Consider the following 18,763-nt stretch of genomic DNA (forward strand, 5'->3'; position numbering starts at 1 on the left):
GGCTGTCAACCAAAGACCCCATTTCTAGCAATTCACATTCCCACAGGTACCCCAGCCAATGTCAACGGAGAAAAGGTGCCAGCACTAACCAGTCCCCTCACAGAAGAGGCCCACAGTGATGACAGTGACTCTGGTCACATGGATCTGGCTGACCAACCTGGCCCATCAAGGACCTCTGGACAGTCGGTTACCCAGCCACAGTCTTACACCACCACAGAGCATCCCCCATCAGGCAACCCCACCACAGCACCCATGCAGCGTACCCATACCTCTGTCCCCAAGACACGTCAATCAGCAGTTTGTCTACCACTACAGGGACCCCAGGGCACACCTCGCACCCAAGACAATCAGGGACCTGGGGTCAGTGGCAGTGGGCACACAGTTCAGGGGACAGAGGCACAGGAAAACAGGGAAACTGGGAGGAGTGCTGTGCGCCAGGGGGAGGACAGGCCCAGGGAACCGACTCTCCAGCAGGCACTCACTGAGATCTTGGGAGCATATCAACATTCTCAGGATACACTGAGCCAGATCCTGGACAACGTGCAGGAGAACAGGTGGCTGCAGGAGGGACAGTACCTGGGGATCAGGGAGGACTTGCAGGCCATCAACACCACCCTGGTCTCCATAGCAGGGGTGCTGGCAGACATGGCCAACATCATGAGGGAGGCAGCCTCACAACAGTGGGACCCTGCCACTAGCCAGACATCTGAACTGCCTTCCACTTCCGCTGCCGCTAGTGGACAGGTGTCCCCGCCACAGGACCAACAGGCCACCAGCACCCCTCCCCCTGCAGAAGGTGAACCACCCCGCAAATGTTCCCTGCAATTCAGGCAGAAGCCAGAGACTATTGCCAAGACCCCTGCCGGGAAATGAGACTCTCCTGATTGGTACCCTTGTGTCCCACTCTGTCACCATATCCACCTTGAACTGCCATTGCTCCCCTTCCTATGTCCCCTTGGACAATGCACCTGTGCTACCAATAGACTGGAACTATACTCTGGACTTTCCTCCATCATCAACCCAGCCCAATGCACTTGCCCCTCTACTTCTTAGCATGTAAATAAACACCCTTTGAAAAAATACAAGTATGGAGTATTTCAAATGATTTAAGTATGTAGTTGTTTAACCAGGTTCAAACATTGCAATTGAAATGTACAGTAATGTTCACATTGGAAAGACCTGTAGTTGGCTGCAGTGATCAACCAGGAATGATAGTGGGGCACCAACATCTGCAAAATGAGTTACCAAAGGGTACACTGAGTGGGCATAGAAGTGGGAAATAACAGTATGTCAGTGACAAAGATAATCTTAATAATGACAATGAAATGTGAAGTAACACGGTCTTACATGTGTGTAATTGAACGTATTGTCTGATTACTGCAGTTCTGTTGTCCTCATCCTCATCCTCTGCCTCCTCATCCTCACTGTCCACAGGGTCCACTGCTGCCACATGGCCATCTCCATCCTCCTCCTCCTACATAAAAGGCACATGGCATCTCAGGGCCAGGTTGTGCAACACGCAGCATGCCACGGTTATCTGGCAGACCTTCTTGGGTGAGTAGCACAGGGATCCAGCTGTTAGATGGAGGCACCAAAACCTGGCCTTCAGAAGGCCAAATGTACATTCTATTATCCTTCTTGTGTGCCCATGTCCTTTATTGTAAAATTCTTCTGCCCTTGCCCTAGGATTCCTCACAAGGGTCAGTAGCCATGATAGGTTGGTGTAACCTGAGTCACCTGCAAATATGGAAGGACACCATTTAGCCACACAGTATACCATATGGCCTACACCATACCCATACACCAACATCCATTGGGAGGGAACCAGGGCTCACCTATTAGTCACACCCTGTGCCTCTGTAGTTGGTCCATCACATTTGGGATGCTGCTATTTCTCAGGATAAAGGCATCATGCACAGACCCAGGATACTTAGCATTGACGTAGGAGATGTACTGGTCCACCAGGCACACCATCTGGACATTCATGGAATGAAAACTCTTTTGATTTCTGAATACCTGTTAATTTTGCCAGGGAGGGACGAATGCAATATGTTTTCCATCAATTGCCCCAATGATGTTGGGGATATGTCCCATTGCATAGAAGTCAGCCTTCACAGTGGCCAAATCCTCCACCTGGGGGAATACAATGTAGCTGGACATGTGTTTAATCAAGGCAGACAACACTCTGGTCAGCACGTTTGAGAACATAGGCTGTGCCATCCCTGATGCCATGGCCACTGTCGCTTGGAAGGAACCACTTGCCAAGAAATGGAGCACTGACAGGACCTGCACAAGAGGGTGATACCTGTGGGGTGTCGGATAGCCGAAATCAGGTCTGGCTCCAATTGAGCACACAGCTCTTGGATTTTGGCCCTATCAAGTCTGTAGGTTAGGATAATGTGCCTGTCCTCTATTGTCGCTGGGTCCATCAGGAGTCAGTAAACGGGGATATGTCTCCATCTCCTATTCATCCTCAGCGGTTGAACTCTAAGGTGAAAAACGGTGAGCAGAAGGTCATATTCAAACATATACTCAGATTAATATGATATTTTTGTTTTTCAGAAACAGTATGTGAACTTGTAATTTAGTTGTTGTGCCTATGTCTGGTGTGAAGCAGTTAGGTGCCATGGCCTGTGCCCCCATGAAATGGCAGCCGTCTGACCTGCGAGGAGGGACAAGTGGAAATGAGGTAATTCTGCTGGCGTTGTGCGCCACTGCGGCCGTCGGTCGACGACTGCCATGCAACACCGCATTGGTTATCATTGGGGCCTACAGGTTCCATGAGCCAATGCTGATGTGCGCCGGCGGTGACGGTACGCATCGCCGCAAACGTGACTGCCATTTTCTAACTGTTCACTCACTTGCTACCTGACCTTCAACAGGAGAGGACCTACACTGCAAGTGCTGCTGTGACCTGTGTCTGGAAGCGACCATGGCTCAAGTGTCGGGGAAAGGGCCCCGGCCTTCAATTCGGAGGAGTTGGAGAGACTGGTGGGTGGGGTCCTACCCCAGTACCGTTTACCTTATGGTCCTCCAGTCCAACAGGTGAGTACACTGTGAGCATGATGCGTGTGGCATGAATGTATGGAGTGCTGTGTGTGTAAGCCTCGTGTAGGGGGGGCTGAGGGGTCCTGGTCAGTGTGCTGCATGTATGGTGCTCAATGTATGAGCGTGAGGGGATGGAAGGGATATGTTGGGCCATGAGTATGACAGTCTGGACGGTATGACTAATACCTTTTCTTCTGTCTCTTTTTCTGCAGGTGAGCGCCCATCAGAAAAAGGGTATTTGGCCTGCCATCGCCAAGGAGGTATCAGACCCTGGGGGTCTTTGACAGGCGGAGCACCCACTGTCGCAAACAGTGGGAGGATCTGCGCCGCTGGGCAAGGAAGACAGTGGATGCCCAGCTGGGGCTGGCCTCCCAACGAGGAAGGGGTGCCCGTCGTACCCTGGCCCCCCTGATGTTCCGCATCCTGGCCTTGGCCTTTCAGGAGTTGGATGGGCACTTGAAGGCATCACAGCAGCCACAAGGGGTGAGTACAGATTCAGATCCATGACTTTGCATGTGTTAAGGTGATACCTGGGTAGGGTATGTGGGCTGTGGGTGCCCCTAGACCAGGGCGAACATGGCAGGGTAGGTTCCAGGATGGGCAAGCTCAGATGTACTCCAACCCCAATAATGTTAGTGGGCATCTACTACTGGGCAGAGTCCTGTGGGTTTCAGGTGTGCAGCTAATGGTGGCAGGCGTTGTACCCCATCGGCTGGTGACTAGCATTGTAACTGGTAGTGCATGGCCTAGTGCATAGGGCTGTTCCCTGTGAGTTGTGTACGCCAACGGTAGTGTTGTTGCTGGCATTGACCAAGTGCATCCTCTGTCTCTTCCCCCACTTTTTGTTTTGTCACCCCGTCCTTGTGTGCATCAGCATCATCTGGTGGAGAAGCAGAGGCACCGGTGACGGAGGGAGCTGCATCCCACATGGGCCTGGAGGTCGAATCCACCAACGGTGAGGGCACCAGTGGGACGAAGGGCGAGGGGAGCACCACGACGGAGAGAGGAGGGAACAGTACCGACATCGACTCCTCTTCTGATGGAAGCTCCCTGGCGGACACCTCTGTGCCCACCCCAACTACAGGTACAGCTGCCACCCACGTACCAGCACTGCCATCCCAGCAGCCCCTCTGCATGTTTCCCGTGCCCACTCACCCAGGAGGGTGGGCATTTCCTTCGCCCCAGGCACCTCAGGCCCTGCCCTAGTCAGCCCTGCTGGCCTTAGTGAGGAGGCTATTGACCTCCTGAGATCCCTCTCTCTTGGGCAGTCAACCATACTGAATGCCATCCAGGGTCTAGCAGGGCATTTGCAACAAACAAATGCATGCCTGGAGGGCATTCACTCTGGCGTGGCGGCCCAACAGAGAGCATTCCAGGCTCTGGCTAACTCACTGATGGCAGCCATTGTCCCTGTCTCCAGCGTCCCCCTCCAACTTCCTCTACCCTGTCCCAATCCCCTCAACCTCAACCTATCCCAAGCACACCTTCAGACCTGCATTCACCCAAATCAACACACAGAAGTTGGTCAGGCAAACACAAGCACCACACTTCATCCCACAAGCACCATCCAGATGGAGACACACCAACATCCACTGCCTCCACAGTGTCCTCCTCCTCCTCCTCGTCCACCTCCCTCCCAGTCGGTTCTCCACTCACACCTGCATGCACTACATCCTCATCCACTACCTCATCACCTGCACACCTATCACTACATGCCCCTCACTGGCAGTCACCACCCCCACATCCATGCACACGTCCTCTGTGTCCTTGCCCACTGTGTCTGTGACCCCTCCTCCCAAAGTACACAAACACAAACACTCAGACACCCAACAGCCATCCACCTCACAACAGCATCCAGCCCATGCACCTGCATGCAAGCACAGCAGACAGACACCTCCTACAACCACTCCCTCTTCCTCCACTCCCAAACCTTCACCCTCTTCCCGCCCCAGTGTCCCTAAGAAGCTTTTCATCACCACCCTTGACCTATTCCCTACCCCTCCCTCTGTCCTTCACTTTGGGCCAGGGTGGCCAGAACCTCAGCCACCCAGTCCACGGCCACTGTGGTTTCTGTAGCTACTGCAGGTGTGAGAGGCTCCAAGGAGGCACCCATCAGCACAGCCAGTGTGCCTGCACCACCGGCCAAGGGCAAGAAGGGGCCGCCACCTAGCAAGGGCAAGAAGGGGACACCAGCCAGCAAGGGGAAGGAGGCACCACCAGCCAGCAAGGGGAAGGAGGCACCACCAGCCAGCAAGGGCAGGAAAGGAACACCAGCTGGCAGAAGCAAGGAGGCACCACCATCTGCCAAGGGCAGAAAGGGGCACACAACACCAGCCATGGCACTGCAGCCAGCTGGAGCCTCCCCCCACCACTGACAGCACTGCCATCTGCACCGCGGCCAGCACCGCCAACTGCACCGCGGCCAGCACCGCCACCAGCACCGCCACCTGCACCGCCACCAGCACCGCCACCTGCACCGCCAGCAGCACCACCAGCAGCACCACTGCCAGCAGCAGCAGCCCCAGTGGGCTGCCGTCCGAGGCTGCAGGGGAAGGGCTGGAGCCCCCCCCTACCACTAACAGAACCACCACCTGCACCGCGGGCAGCACTGCCACCTGCACAGCCGCCAGTACCGCCGCCTGCACCGCCAGAAGCACCACTGCCAGCAGCAGCCCCAGTGGGCAGTGGTCCGATGCTGCTGGGGAGGGGCTGGAGCCTTCCCCCACCACTGACAGCACCGCCACTACCATCCACTGAGCAGCAGTCACCGCCGGCGAGCAGTGTGTAGTCGTGACTACATGGGCTGCAGTGTGTCCTGGCCCCTGCAACACCTGTAGTGTGACACCCAAGTGAGAGACTGTGACCTCGCACCATCCAGGTTGAAGCACACTGGGCACAAAGCCCCCTCCAGAACCAGTGGAAGAATCATCCACCAAGCCCCTCCTTGGCAGGATGAAGCACACTGGGCACATAGCCCCCTCCAGAACCAGTGGAAGAAGGGATCCACTCCAGAGACTGTGGCTTTGCACTCCCCAGGACCAAGCAGTGGGCAACCCACCTACTAAAGAGACTGAGGCTTTGCACTCCCCATAACCAAGCAGTGAGCATGTATCCCCCTCCAGGAGCATTGGCATTGTACCTTCTTCCAGCTGAGGTGCCACCCCATTCCCCGTCCCCCTGAGGTGCCTGTGTGTTTTTGACCTGATGGCCCTGCAGTGTTCTCTTCGTATTGAGGCAGGAGTCGAGTGTGGCCTTGGCCTATGTGTTATGACCCCGTGGCCACAGACATTTTGGAGTGGGCATTGTCCCTCCTTTTGTATATATTGTACATACAGTTTATTGATTTGAGGATGTACTTGTCTAAAATTGTACTGTTACACTCATTTTAATCCATTCCTTTTGTTCTTGTGTTATTCCTGAGGGTTACGGGGTATATATGTAATGTTGTTGCATCTGTTTGTGTGTATGGTGTTGGGGGTGAGGTTGGGGGTGGGGGTGTTGCGTGTTGCGTGTGTGTGTCACTCTCTTTTTCCTCCCCCCTCCCTTGTGTGCTAGGTGCAGTACTCACTGTGGTCATCTTTGCCGGCATTCGTGTTCCTGGTGTATGAGGAGGTACAATAGCATTGGAAAAATGTGCAACTCGGGCTCCATGGTGTCGAGGTACTTCCTTGAGTGTCGAGAGGTGAGTTGTTTCCCTTCAGTGTACTCTTTCCGCAGTGCTTTTGATGGCGTTGGTACCACCCCGGAAAAGATGGCGGATTGGCCTGTTGTAATACGGTGGGTGGTACATTGTCTTCCGCCCTGCTGTTGGAGGTTACCACTGTGGTGCTTGTTGCCACCGCTGTGGCAGTCACAGTGTTAAAGTGGCTGTCTGCGTTGGCAGTTTCCCCCATGGTCATAATTTTAAAAAATTACCGCCGGCCTGTTGGCGGTATTACCACCGCTTTATCACCGACCGCCAGGGTTGTAATGAGGGCCAAATTGTAGCTTTATCACTAAGAGTTACAAACTCAAAAACTATACCGCTCACTTGCCTGAAAAAGCTTGACTCACCAGCAGCTACTCTGCACAGCCACAGCAATCACCATTGATATCCCACTAAAAAGAAAAAGCAAATTAGACATAAGACAACACAAATATCATTGTGCATAAATCTTAGGACACTTTCACACACAATCCTGCATTCAGTACACCACCTACAAACATGTAATTCATACATGGCAACAATACTCCTTTGGAGTAAATTGTGCCCCTCTTGGGGGCGGCCAGGCCTAAAAAAATAGGTCGAACTGCCCAATAGTGCTTTTTGCCCCTTGGGGGAGACCTTTGCCCCCAAATACAGAAAAAAACAAAAGAAAGAAAACAAAAAAAAATCCCTGGTGTCTTTATGGTTTCTGAAGGCAGAAAGACCTAAAAAAAAATAGTCCATGGCATAGATTATATGGACCCCTTTGGGGGGGGCGACCCTTGCCCAAGGGGCCACCCCCCACACAAAGCACACACACACATATGATCCCTGGCACTAAGTGGATTCTGCCACCCTAGGGGGTAGACGGGCCCTAAAATATAGGCCGATGGTAGAACTGCCCAATAGTGCTTTTTGCCCCTTGGGGGCAACCTTTGCGAAAGAGGCCACCCCCAACACAAAAAAGCAGCCACAAAACAAACCCTGGTTTGGGGGCAGATCAACCTAAAAATAAAAGGCAGATCCCCAAGGGGGGCAGAAACGGCAAAAAATCTAAATGCCCTCAAGGTGAATGACCCTTCCCCAAGGGGTCGCTCCCCCACACTGTATACACACACACATACGCACACACATATTCTAATTCCCTGGTGTCTAGTAGGCATTCCTGCTGCCCGATTGCATCAAGATCAAGCAGCAGGAATGCTGAAAGAGACATTGACGGAAAGGAAAACTCTTGCCTTTCCTTTCCCCCGATGCCTCTTTTTGTATAATTCCCCCCCCGCCTGGAGTCAAAACTCACTGTCTCCCCCCGTAGACGCACTGGAAGCAAATGACTTCTAGCACGTCTTGCACCCTTAGATGATGTCATCGCGCAATCGTGAGCTGACGTCATGGGGGGGAGCGGGGGTCAGGAGTGGAAGGGGAAGCGATTCGCCTTCCAACCCTGGCCAGGGGGGTAGGGGTGCAGCCCTCAGGGGGGAGCGCTAGCGCTTCTTCTGAGGGCCAGTACCTGGACGTAATGGTTACATCCATGGCGCCTGAGCGCCGCAGCCACGGACATAACCAATATGTCCAGGGCGGGGAATGGGTTAAGTGCCATTTGTTATTTAAAATGTATGTTTACATTTTTAAAATGTTTTGATTAAGTGTTTGTGGTACCAGCTTGTTGTTTTCTTTTACAAAATATGGTGGGAAGAAGGGTGGGAAGCTTTTTAAATCACAATTCATTTTATATTAATGCTACCTAATTTATAATTGTTCATTAATTATGTAATTGATTACTAATTATTTAGTGCCTCATTGTGAAGTTGGCGGTCCTCAGACCGCCAGAATCGTGTTGATGGTCAGACTGCTGCACTCTGAACTCATCGCTGCCTGGCTAATTACAACATTGTTCTCCGACAGCCTTTTCATGGTGGTTTCTCCACCATGAAAAGGCTGGCAGAGAACAAGTGCCGGGGGCCCCCCTGCCCACAAGGGTGCTGGACTGCAGACCCAAGTGCTATATCATAGCACGGTTCCCACCAGACTGACCGGCAGGAATGTGTATTGCAATGTTCCTGCCGGTCAGCTTGAGGGGAACATTGTAATACGCTCAGTGGGGACCCACCTCCGTGGCGGCAGCAGTCATCCTGCATGTTTGGAGTTCCCTTGGTGGGACTGTCAAACTCATAAAGCTGTGCTTAGTCTAGCTGTATTTTTAATGTGTGGACTATTTTTACGTTTTGCAGTATATTTAAGTATTGTTGTTTTTGTTGGTAAGTTATACTTAAGTAGTGAGTTGCTTGTTTTGTGGGAAAGTATGGTGGGAAGTTAATAACCATACAAATATTGTTATATTAAAGGAAATTAATTTTTAAAATTAAATAATTATGTAATTGATGATTATGTAAATTGTTTTATGTTCTAATTGTATGAATAATTGGTTTACATTTAACAGTGGTTTTCAATATTTAAATTTTTGTTACTAATTTATATTTTAGTAGCAGATTGTTGGTTTTCTATGGGATTAGAAGGTAAATGTATTGAAATTATAATATATATTAAAATAATTAAAAACTAATTTAATTTATTAAGCCATCATTTATTATGTGTTATTTTCAATGCTGGAAATAGTACGCATGTTATTTATTTTAGGTAATAATTTAGTGTTAAGTCTTTTTAATAATATTTTTTTTTTAATGAATTTCTTTATGTAAAGGTTTTGTTTTGGTCATTATTTTACAAAATATTTCTACTATTTAAGTAATTGTCTAAGTATTATGGCCGTCATTATGACATTGGCGGGCATTCCCGAAGACAACCGTTCTGGCGGCTGCCAAAAAGACCACAGTAATCCACCTGCCCATTTACGACACACAAAAACAAAATCGCCAGAATACAGACACAAATCTGTCACCACCAGGCTGAATGACGGCGGTAAAGAGGCGGCACCACCACCCACACCGCCACGGCAGAAAAAGATTGCGCTCCCCAATACGACCCACAAATCAACACAGCAGTCTTAGCGCAGCGGGAAGTCATTGGCGGTACAGACCCCGCTGGCCGAAATAGAACCTCCACTACAACACAATACTGCATTGGCCAATTCGAATCCACCACACCTGATACACATACACACAACACACCCCCACCACTATAAAACACACACACACAACCCACAATCCTTTGCTATAACAAACAACGGCCACACATTGCACTACCACTCTGAGGATCGCACTGCACACAGACATCAGACACCTGCACACCTCTCACTTCACTTAAAATACTTTTCACTCACACACACATCACCATGTCCCAACAAAAGCACCCCTTTCACCGATGATGAATTAAGGACCATGGTGGACAAAATCATTAGGGTAGAGCCACAGCTGTTCGAGGCACAAGGCCAGCAAACATCAGTGGCAAAGAAGATGGAGTTATGGTGGAGGATCATTGACAAGGTGAACCCAGTGGGAAGCCACCAACACACAAAGGAGGACATACGAAAGAGGTGGAACGACCTGAGAGTGAAGGTTCAGTCCATGGCATTCAGACACCAAAACGCCCTCATGAAGACTGGCAGTGGGCCCCCACCTCTTCCCCTGGAGATCACTTCATGGAAGGAGAAGGTCTTGGCAATTCTGCACCCTGAGGGTCTCAGTGGAATCCTCGGAGGACTGGAAAATGGTAAATCACCTATAATCCTCCTATATTAAGTATCCCTGTAATACATGCATTCCCATTCCTTGCATGCCCACCCTACCCCAATAAAACCAGTCCCTAAGTCTCCACACCCAAATGCACCCAAGACATGTACAGCATGAAGCACTACAACTCCCACAATGCATCACCCTTTAGCCGTGGCGGTAGGCGGCATTTGCCGCCAATGTTATAATGAGGGCCTGAATGTCTGGAAGTGGAAGACCTACCTGGCCCATCCGGGCTCTCAGGGCAGTCCACCTCTGCCAGCCTCACCTAGGACACCATAGAGTCCCCCACAACATCTGCCACCACAACACCTGTCACCCAACGCCCCTAAACCAGTGTCACCAGGTCACGTCAATCCATAGTGTGCTCACCTCTAAAGGGACCTGAGTCAGCGCCCATCACACATGAAGATCCTGGTGTAACTGGGAGTTGGCCCACTGTGATGGAGACACGGGCACAGGGGGCTAGGGCCAGTGGGAGGGCACCTAGGGGCAACAGGATGGGGCAACCCAGAGAACCACCTGCCCATGAGGCAATAGCACAAGTCCTGGGAGCATTCAACCTATTCCAGGGCAAGATGGGCCAGATCTCATAAATGTGGGGAAACCTGAGGCTGCAGAGGGAATACCACCAGGAGACCATGCAAGAGTGGCATGCCCTCAATGCCACCATGGCCTCCATGAAAGGCTAGATGTGGGAGCTCATCACAGTCCTGCGTGAGTCCTCCACCCTCCACCAGGCCCCTTCCACTAGCCAACCTACTTACCAGCCCTCTACATCTGCTGCAGCTAGTGGGATAGTGGCCATGTCTGAGGACTCACAAGCCACTGCTGAACCACCCCTGTAGCTGAGGACCCCCCATGCAAATGTGGTCACAGAGCCATACATCCTGCACGGACTGAAGCCAAGACCAATCCCACTGCCAGAAAATGAGCCACTCCAGAACTGTCTTCCTCGTGTGCCACTTAAACACCTTATGACACCCTACTGCCATAGCCCCATTTTCCAATGCCACATGGATACAGGACCTGTGCTACCAACTGCTTGGCCTAACGGACTGATGTTTTTGAACACCATTGTCCCACTTCTTTGCACCCTATCTATCCTTTTGTATTCACAATAAACACACTTACACACATGTTATGGTGTTTTGTGTTGATTCATTGTAATAGTGCAATAAAAGTATGACATGTTACAGAAATTGAGTATTAATACACAGTGAAGATGTGAATGGGTCATTCTGACATCCAGTACCCTGCTGCAAAGTCAGTGTCCACACAACCCTGGGTTCTCAGGTAGCAGAGAGGGAAGAGTAGTCAAATATCATCCACAGCACTTCTGCAATTGATAGCACAGAAGGTACATCACAAATAAAGTGGACAGTAGGTAACAGTATGTACATTCACAACAGGATGGTGAAACAATTTACTATTGTTAGACAATCCAATGCTACTACACACATGACTACAACCCTGTTTAGTTACTATGAGACAAGATAATCATTGCATCTAAAAGTAATGGACTGAGTGATACACACTCATTGTAGTTGTACTATACAGCTCACGCCCTTGCATGCCAAGTATTTTTCATCAATTTAAGTCACAATAAGCAGCAAACTATGCATATGAACATATGATATCACAATGCAGTATTCATAAATGTGTTAGAAAGTGGATAGGATGTCTGAAGTCAATGCAACACAGACGGATGGAGTAGAAATCATCACAGTGGGACTGCTGATCTACTTGTCGGACCTCTCTTGTATACACTCATTTGATACCCATATGAGATCAAACCCTTCGCTTTTCAAAAATGGATAATGAAGTACACCCAACTTTTACTCCAACATGAGACATGGTACATGTAGAGATGTACCTACCAGAACCTTAGCTGAAGTACTGCTGGATGAGCTGTGTCCTTGTGCCTACATCTTCATCATCCACATCTTCGTCACTCATATTTCCTCCCTCCTCTGCCACCGGATTGTCACTAATTCCTTCCGCGTCCAGCAATAGGATATTCCTCCTTAATGCCAGATTGTGGAGCATGCAGCAGGCCACACAATCTGGGACACCTTCTGTGTTGAATACTGTAGGTAACCCCCAGAGATGTGCAGACATCTGAACCTTGCCTTCATCAGACCGAATGTCCTTTTGATCACCCTTTTTGTCCTCCCATGAGCCACATCGTACTGTTCATCAGCCCTGGTCCTTGGATTTCTCACTGGTGTCAGTAGCCAGGAGATATTGGGATAACCTGAATCACCTGTGGATAGGGTAAATTAACACTTACAATCCATTATGTTACATACTGACTGAATAGGAAGGCTGGGGTAACAGTGATTTCATATACACTCATCATATTCACCAATGAGGTAGGCCCTCACTCTTCTTAGAAGCACCATCAACTGTGGGACATTGCTATTCCTGAGGATGTACTAATCATGTACAGATCCTGGAAACTTTGCAGTCATCTGGGAGATGTACTGGCATGCTAAACAGATGAACTGCACATTAACAGAGTGATAGTTCTTACGGTTTCTGTACAATTACTCATCAGCCCTGGGTGGTATTAGTGCAATGTGAGTGTCATATATTGCCCCAATCACATGAAGGATATGTCCCATTGCATAGAATCCAGCCTTCACACTGGCCAAATCTACAGTTTGGGGAAATTGAATGTAGCTTTCCATATGTTTTACAAAGGCAAACAAGACTGGCTATGTTTCAGTGGGTTGACCTGCGGGGTCGTAATATTCTGGTCTACACCGCCAGCCTGGCGGCAGTCCGACCACCATCCAGGTGTAGCGTAACCGTGACCATCAATGTCATAATAAGGGCCTTTGTGTTTTTTGTGATTGGGAAGTAAAGTATGTTTAAATGCATTTTTTTATTTATTTTATTGTGTATTTCTTAATTGTATAGCAATATATATTATGCATTTCATATTTGTAATGTGATTTATTTTTATTTTTATTTTTACATATTATCATATTTTTTGTACAAAGTTATTAGAAGTGAAATGTTATTTGTGGTTTCTCCAAAGTCCTACATTTTCTGTTCTTTTGGTTACTCTGAAGTGTGGATTGAAAATCTAACCCATCTGAAGGCCAGCAATTTCTCTACTCTTGATAAGGCTAGAGGGAGAATAGAACATTTACGCCTCCAGCATCCAACCCTTATCTTACTATTTTATAGGAAGGAGTGGAAATAATAAAATATTGTTCTTAAATCAAACACTTTATGAAATAGTATAGTATTTTTATTGTATTTAATCTGTATATTTATATTTTGTAATTATTTCAACTTTCTAGGGTTTATATGTTTTTAATAAAAAATATTTTTTTCAAATAAGTGCCTGTCTGAGATTTCCAGAGGAAATGTGTTGTTGTATTGCTAATAAGTTTAGTGCTGTTTGAAGAATCTCTACAAAACTTTGCAAAGAAGTATTAATTGTTGACTAGTTTGGTCATAGAAAGATTCAGTTTGATTCATGAAGAGGGGGGCCAAGATAAAGGTAGGATCCCAAAACATGTGTTTCTCATTTATTTTTCCATAAGAGTTTTAGACACAGCTACAACCCAAATGGCTGAATGGATTTACATCAACTTTGGCACAAAGCTAGATCTTAGTCCTGAAAGAGTGTTTTTTATGTTTCAGTGTAAATCCATTCAGAAGTATTGAAGAAATTAAGGTTAAACAAATTTGAATATATCATACCTCAGAGGATCGACAGGGCCAACAGATGTCATGCTAAGATCTGATTGGCTGCCGCCACACAAACCAGAAAGTGTTGGGAGCCATCCTAAGACTCAGGGCTCACACCAGAGTCCTGAAAATGCAAAGAAAAGACATGGGGGCAGGGTAGGGATACCCTGATCCACTAGACTTGTTGAAGAGATCCAGAGGGACCCTGCCTGGGGCCAATATCTTTTAGGCCCAGGTGTACAGGAATCTGGTGCATCAGTGCTGATGCGCCAGATTTCTTATGCCCCTCCACCATCACTGAACGACACCATGAGTGCACTGTATTAACAATACGGCATACCATGGCGCACATTAGGCCAATAGCATAAACATTTTTGATGCTATTGTCGAGCTTTGCTGCACTAGCGTAAAAAATGTGGATGCTAGTGCAGCAAAGCGCAAGGAGGTCCATTGATGTCAATTAGTATGTCCTTCTAACGCCTGCTTCGAGCAGGCATTAAAAATGACGCCAGAAATGGCTCAATGAAATCCTGCAGATTTTATTGTGCCATTTTTGCGGGCCTCCTAACCCCAGAACACTACCTTTGCATACATTATGCCTGATGCAGGCATAATGTGGCACAAGGGGTCACAAATTGGAGCAATGCACGCATTGCTACACTTTGTAAAGACAGTGCAGTGATTTTTGCTTCATTGAGCCACATTAGCATTAAAAACAATTATACTAAATTGGTGCAAGAAGGTGCTAGGGCCTTTTAAATCTGCCCCTTATTTCTTTAGATTTTGCTGCTAAGCTCTGTAAAAATCAAAAGAAAAACAAGCAAAGGCTCTGTGCATCTTTCAGAAAGAACCCCAGGGTGGGTCAGGGCCCAGGGGATGATGCATTAATTTATTTTGAGGAGGGAGTGCATGGCCCACCTCCCCGAGCCTCTTAGAGGCCACTGGGGCCACATATCCCAGGTTTGAGGTACAAAATGGAGGTAGTATGCTACCCACTCCCAAAGCATGTTAGAAGGGGCATAATCCCAAGGCCAAATGACATTAATAAAGGGCAGGGGGCTGTCTGGCCCCCCTCCCAGAGGATGATTAGACCCCAGGTATCCCATCCCCTGGGGACAAAATGCAAATAAAAGAGGAGGTGAGCCACACATACCCCCTCCCAGAGACTTAGAAAGGCCGTCAGGACCCCAGCTCCATGGCCATCACTGTGATTAAAATGGACTGGGGGCTGAACAGCTTAACTCACTGAGCCTTTAAAGGGCCCAGGGGACCGCATCCCCCAGGGCTGGCTCAGTTACTGTGCCCCTGTGACCCTACCCTTTGGTCACAGTGGTTTCCCTGCCCACACATCCATATACAGGGAAACATTTGCTCGCTCCTGTCATTTGGGAGCAAATTTAAATCTCCCACCAGATGGGAGCAATTATGCTATGTCTGCTACCACCAGGCAGGAGATTTAAAAGGTTCCTGCAGGCTGGCAGTGGAATTCTGATCTGTTTTCCTGCCTGCACTCCTGCCCAAAGGGAGCAAGCATAGATAGCTGCTCCCTCTGTAAGGGAGCAATGCTGGCTGCCGCACAATGGTTGGGCTAGGTCGGCGTGGGCCCTGGGGTTACCCCATAGTCCTCATCATGTAACTTGGTGGGCATCCCAGGTGGGCACCGGGGCACCCACCTCTAATAAAGATAGGCCTTGGGGATGGTATCCCCAGAGTCCGAGAAGGCTAGGAGAGGGGAGCCACCTGGCCTTCTGCCCTTTTTTAATTGAATTTGGCCCCAGGCGATGGGGTCCCTCGAACCTAATTCAGCAAGAAGAAGGGGTCACATGGCCTGTGTTCTTTTCAATTGTATTTAAGCCTAGGGGGCAAGGTCACCAAAGCCTAATGAGGCTGACTCATAAGGGGTTGGCTGCCTCCGAGTGGCTGTCTGCAGGGAGTGGGACACAGGACCTGGCTGGAAACCAGGCCCTGCATCAAACCCTTGCTGCAATCGATGAAAAGCAGTGTGCAGGATGGGTTTGGCTGCCTGCGGCAGCTGGCTGCCTCAGGGTCAGTGGCTACTGGGCCTAGCCACGTGCTACGCCCTCTTGCCAATGCAATACGTACATAGCTTGGTGTTGGCTGCCTGCAGAGTGTGGGCTAGAGGCCCTACAGCCAAAACTCCACTGTGCATGGTTGAAGGCCATGCATGGCGGAGTTGACTTTACGTATGGTAATAAAATATCAATTTACATTAAAAAACAGTAATTTACTGAAAAAAGCAAAGACTAAAGTAATTTATTAGTTAGGTGAAATGTTCAGTAACAACATAGGCCCTCATTATGAACATGGCGGTGTTAACCGCCGTGTTCATGCTGGTGGTCATTTAACTGACTGCCAGCCCCCCTGGGACCCTGCCGACCATATACTGTACATTCTGCTGGGCCGGCGGGCGGAAACATTGTTTCCGCCCACCAGCCCAGCAGAATGCATAGCGGGGACATTGCCGGCGGCTCCACATGGAGCCGCCGTCAATGCCTCTGTGCGGCGGGTGCAGCTGCACCCGTCATGCAGATCACTGCCTGTAAATCGGGCAGTGACCTGCATGATGGGGCACTGCACAGGGGCCCCTGCACTGCCCACGCCAAGTGCATGGGCAGTGCAGGGGACCCCAGGGGAGACCCGGAGCACCCCTTCCGCCAGCCTTCGCTTGGCGGGGGAACCCACCAGGGAAAGGCTGGTAGCAGTAGGGATCATTATCCGAGCAGCGCTGCCCTGTCGGATAATGATTCCCTCCACTGTCAGGCTGTCTGTTGGAGGCAGCCTGGTGGTGGAGCCATGTGTTCTTTGTATGGCGGTTCAGCCCACCATGCCGGTGGCTGTCTTTTTACCCACTGCCGGCATGGCGGGCTGAACCGCCAGGGATCATAATGACCCCCATAATGTTTGAAACTCTAAAAACAAGGGAAGTTCACCAATTATAGTTATAGTTATCTCAAGCGACTATAACTCATGCCCTGAAGTAACTATAACATGTGTCCTCTCCATGCACTGCTAATTACCCCACATATTACATATATCATGACATCACTGATAATATCACTGCAATGAAATTATTGATGAGAAAACTGTGCTTGGATTAAAGTGATGTTATCTTTCTGTCTTCACCCCTCCTATTGTTTCTGAATTATTTTTTGTTGGCCTTAGGACTCTGTGCACTTCATCACAGCTGAGCAGCACTAAAGTGTTTGTGATCACTCCCTAAAACATGTTAACAGTGGCTTACACCATATTTGCATATTTAATTTACATATAAGCCCCTCATAAAGTGGTATACCATATATCAAGGGCATGTCAACTGAATTCTGTGAGTGGCCCTGCAGCATCTATTTTGCCACCTACTTAAGTAGCCCCTTAAAACATGCCCCAGGTCTGCCATTGACACTGAAAGATCTTTGCCAATTCAACTTGCCAATATTACCTCCTTGCCAAGCCTTAAACCCCACTTCTATTACATATAAATGACCCCTTAGCTAGGTAGCCCAAAGGGCAGGGTGCATGTAATTAAAAGATTGAATATGTATGTTTAAAGTTTACATGTCTTGGTAGAGAAACATTCCTATACTAATTTCTCACTACTGGGATGCCTACCTTTACCCTAGGATACCATTGGATTGCCTCATTACATTTAATAACTGCTAACTTTTGATTGGGAACAGGTGAATATTTCATGTTTGGTGTCTGAGAAATTGTAAATAAAAGTCCTCTCTAATGGTAAAGTTTCATTTAAAGTTAGAAGTTTGAAAGTTCATAAAAAATTTACACATTATGATGGATGGAATGCTTGAATTAAGCTCAACCACATCCAATTTCAATGCAAACCATTGTTACTTTGCACACCATGCCACCTGAGTTTAAACCAAGCTATATGCAAATCAGTTTTGACCCTGCTCAACGGGAGCCGTCCAGCCCAAGTTGTCATGCCAGGTCCTCCCTGAACCAAAACACAAGCAACCAGGACCGGTTTCATCCTTGTAATGGGCTCATCAGCCAGGTATGGCTTGGTTTGAGTGAGAGTGTGCATGGAACCCACTACTGGGCATACCTGCCAAATTTAGGGTGACATACTAAAGCATACAAAAAGTCGTGCTTGAATTAATCTCAACCACTGGGATTTACTCAGGGCCGCATCACAATCCATTGTTATTTCGCACACCATGCCACCTCAGTTTAAACATAGCTATATGCAAATCAGTCCTGACTCTACTCTAATGGGAACAATCCAGCCCAAATTGACAAGCCACATCTTCCCTGAATGGAACACAGGCAACAGAGGACCAGTTTTGCACTTTTTATGGACTCTTGTGCCAGGTATGGCTTGGTTCCAGAGACACAATGTGCACAGGACCCACGTCTGCGCATATCTGTCCCTATTATTGTAACATATTACATAGTATACCAAAAGTGATTCATGGAAGGATTAGATCAATCTTTGGCACTGTTAATTACTTGGGCTGCATTGCAATCAATTATTTTGCACACCTTGCCATCTCAGTTTTAATCTGCTATATGTACATCAGCCTTGACCCTGATACAGTGGGAACAGTGCAGCCTGAAATGCCAAGCCAAGCCTCCCTGAACCATGACACAATCAACC

Source organism: Pleurodeles waltl, chromosome 9 (assembly GCF_031143425.1).
Source record: "Pleurodeles waltl isolate 20211129_DDA chromosome 9, aPleWal1.hap1.20221129, whole genome shotgun sequence".
NCBI classification, from domain to species: domain Eukaryota; kingdom Metazoa; phylum Chordata; class Amphibia; order Caudata; family Salamandridae; genus Pleurodeles; species Pleurodeles waltl.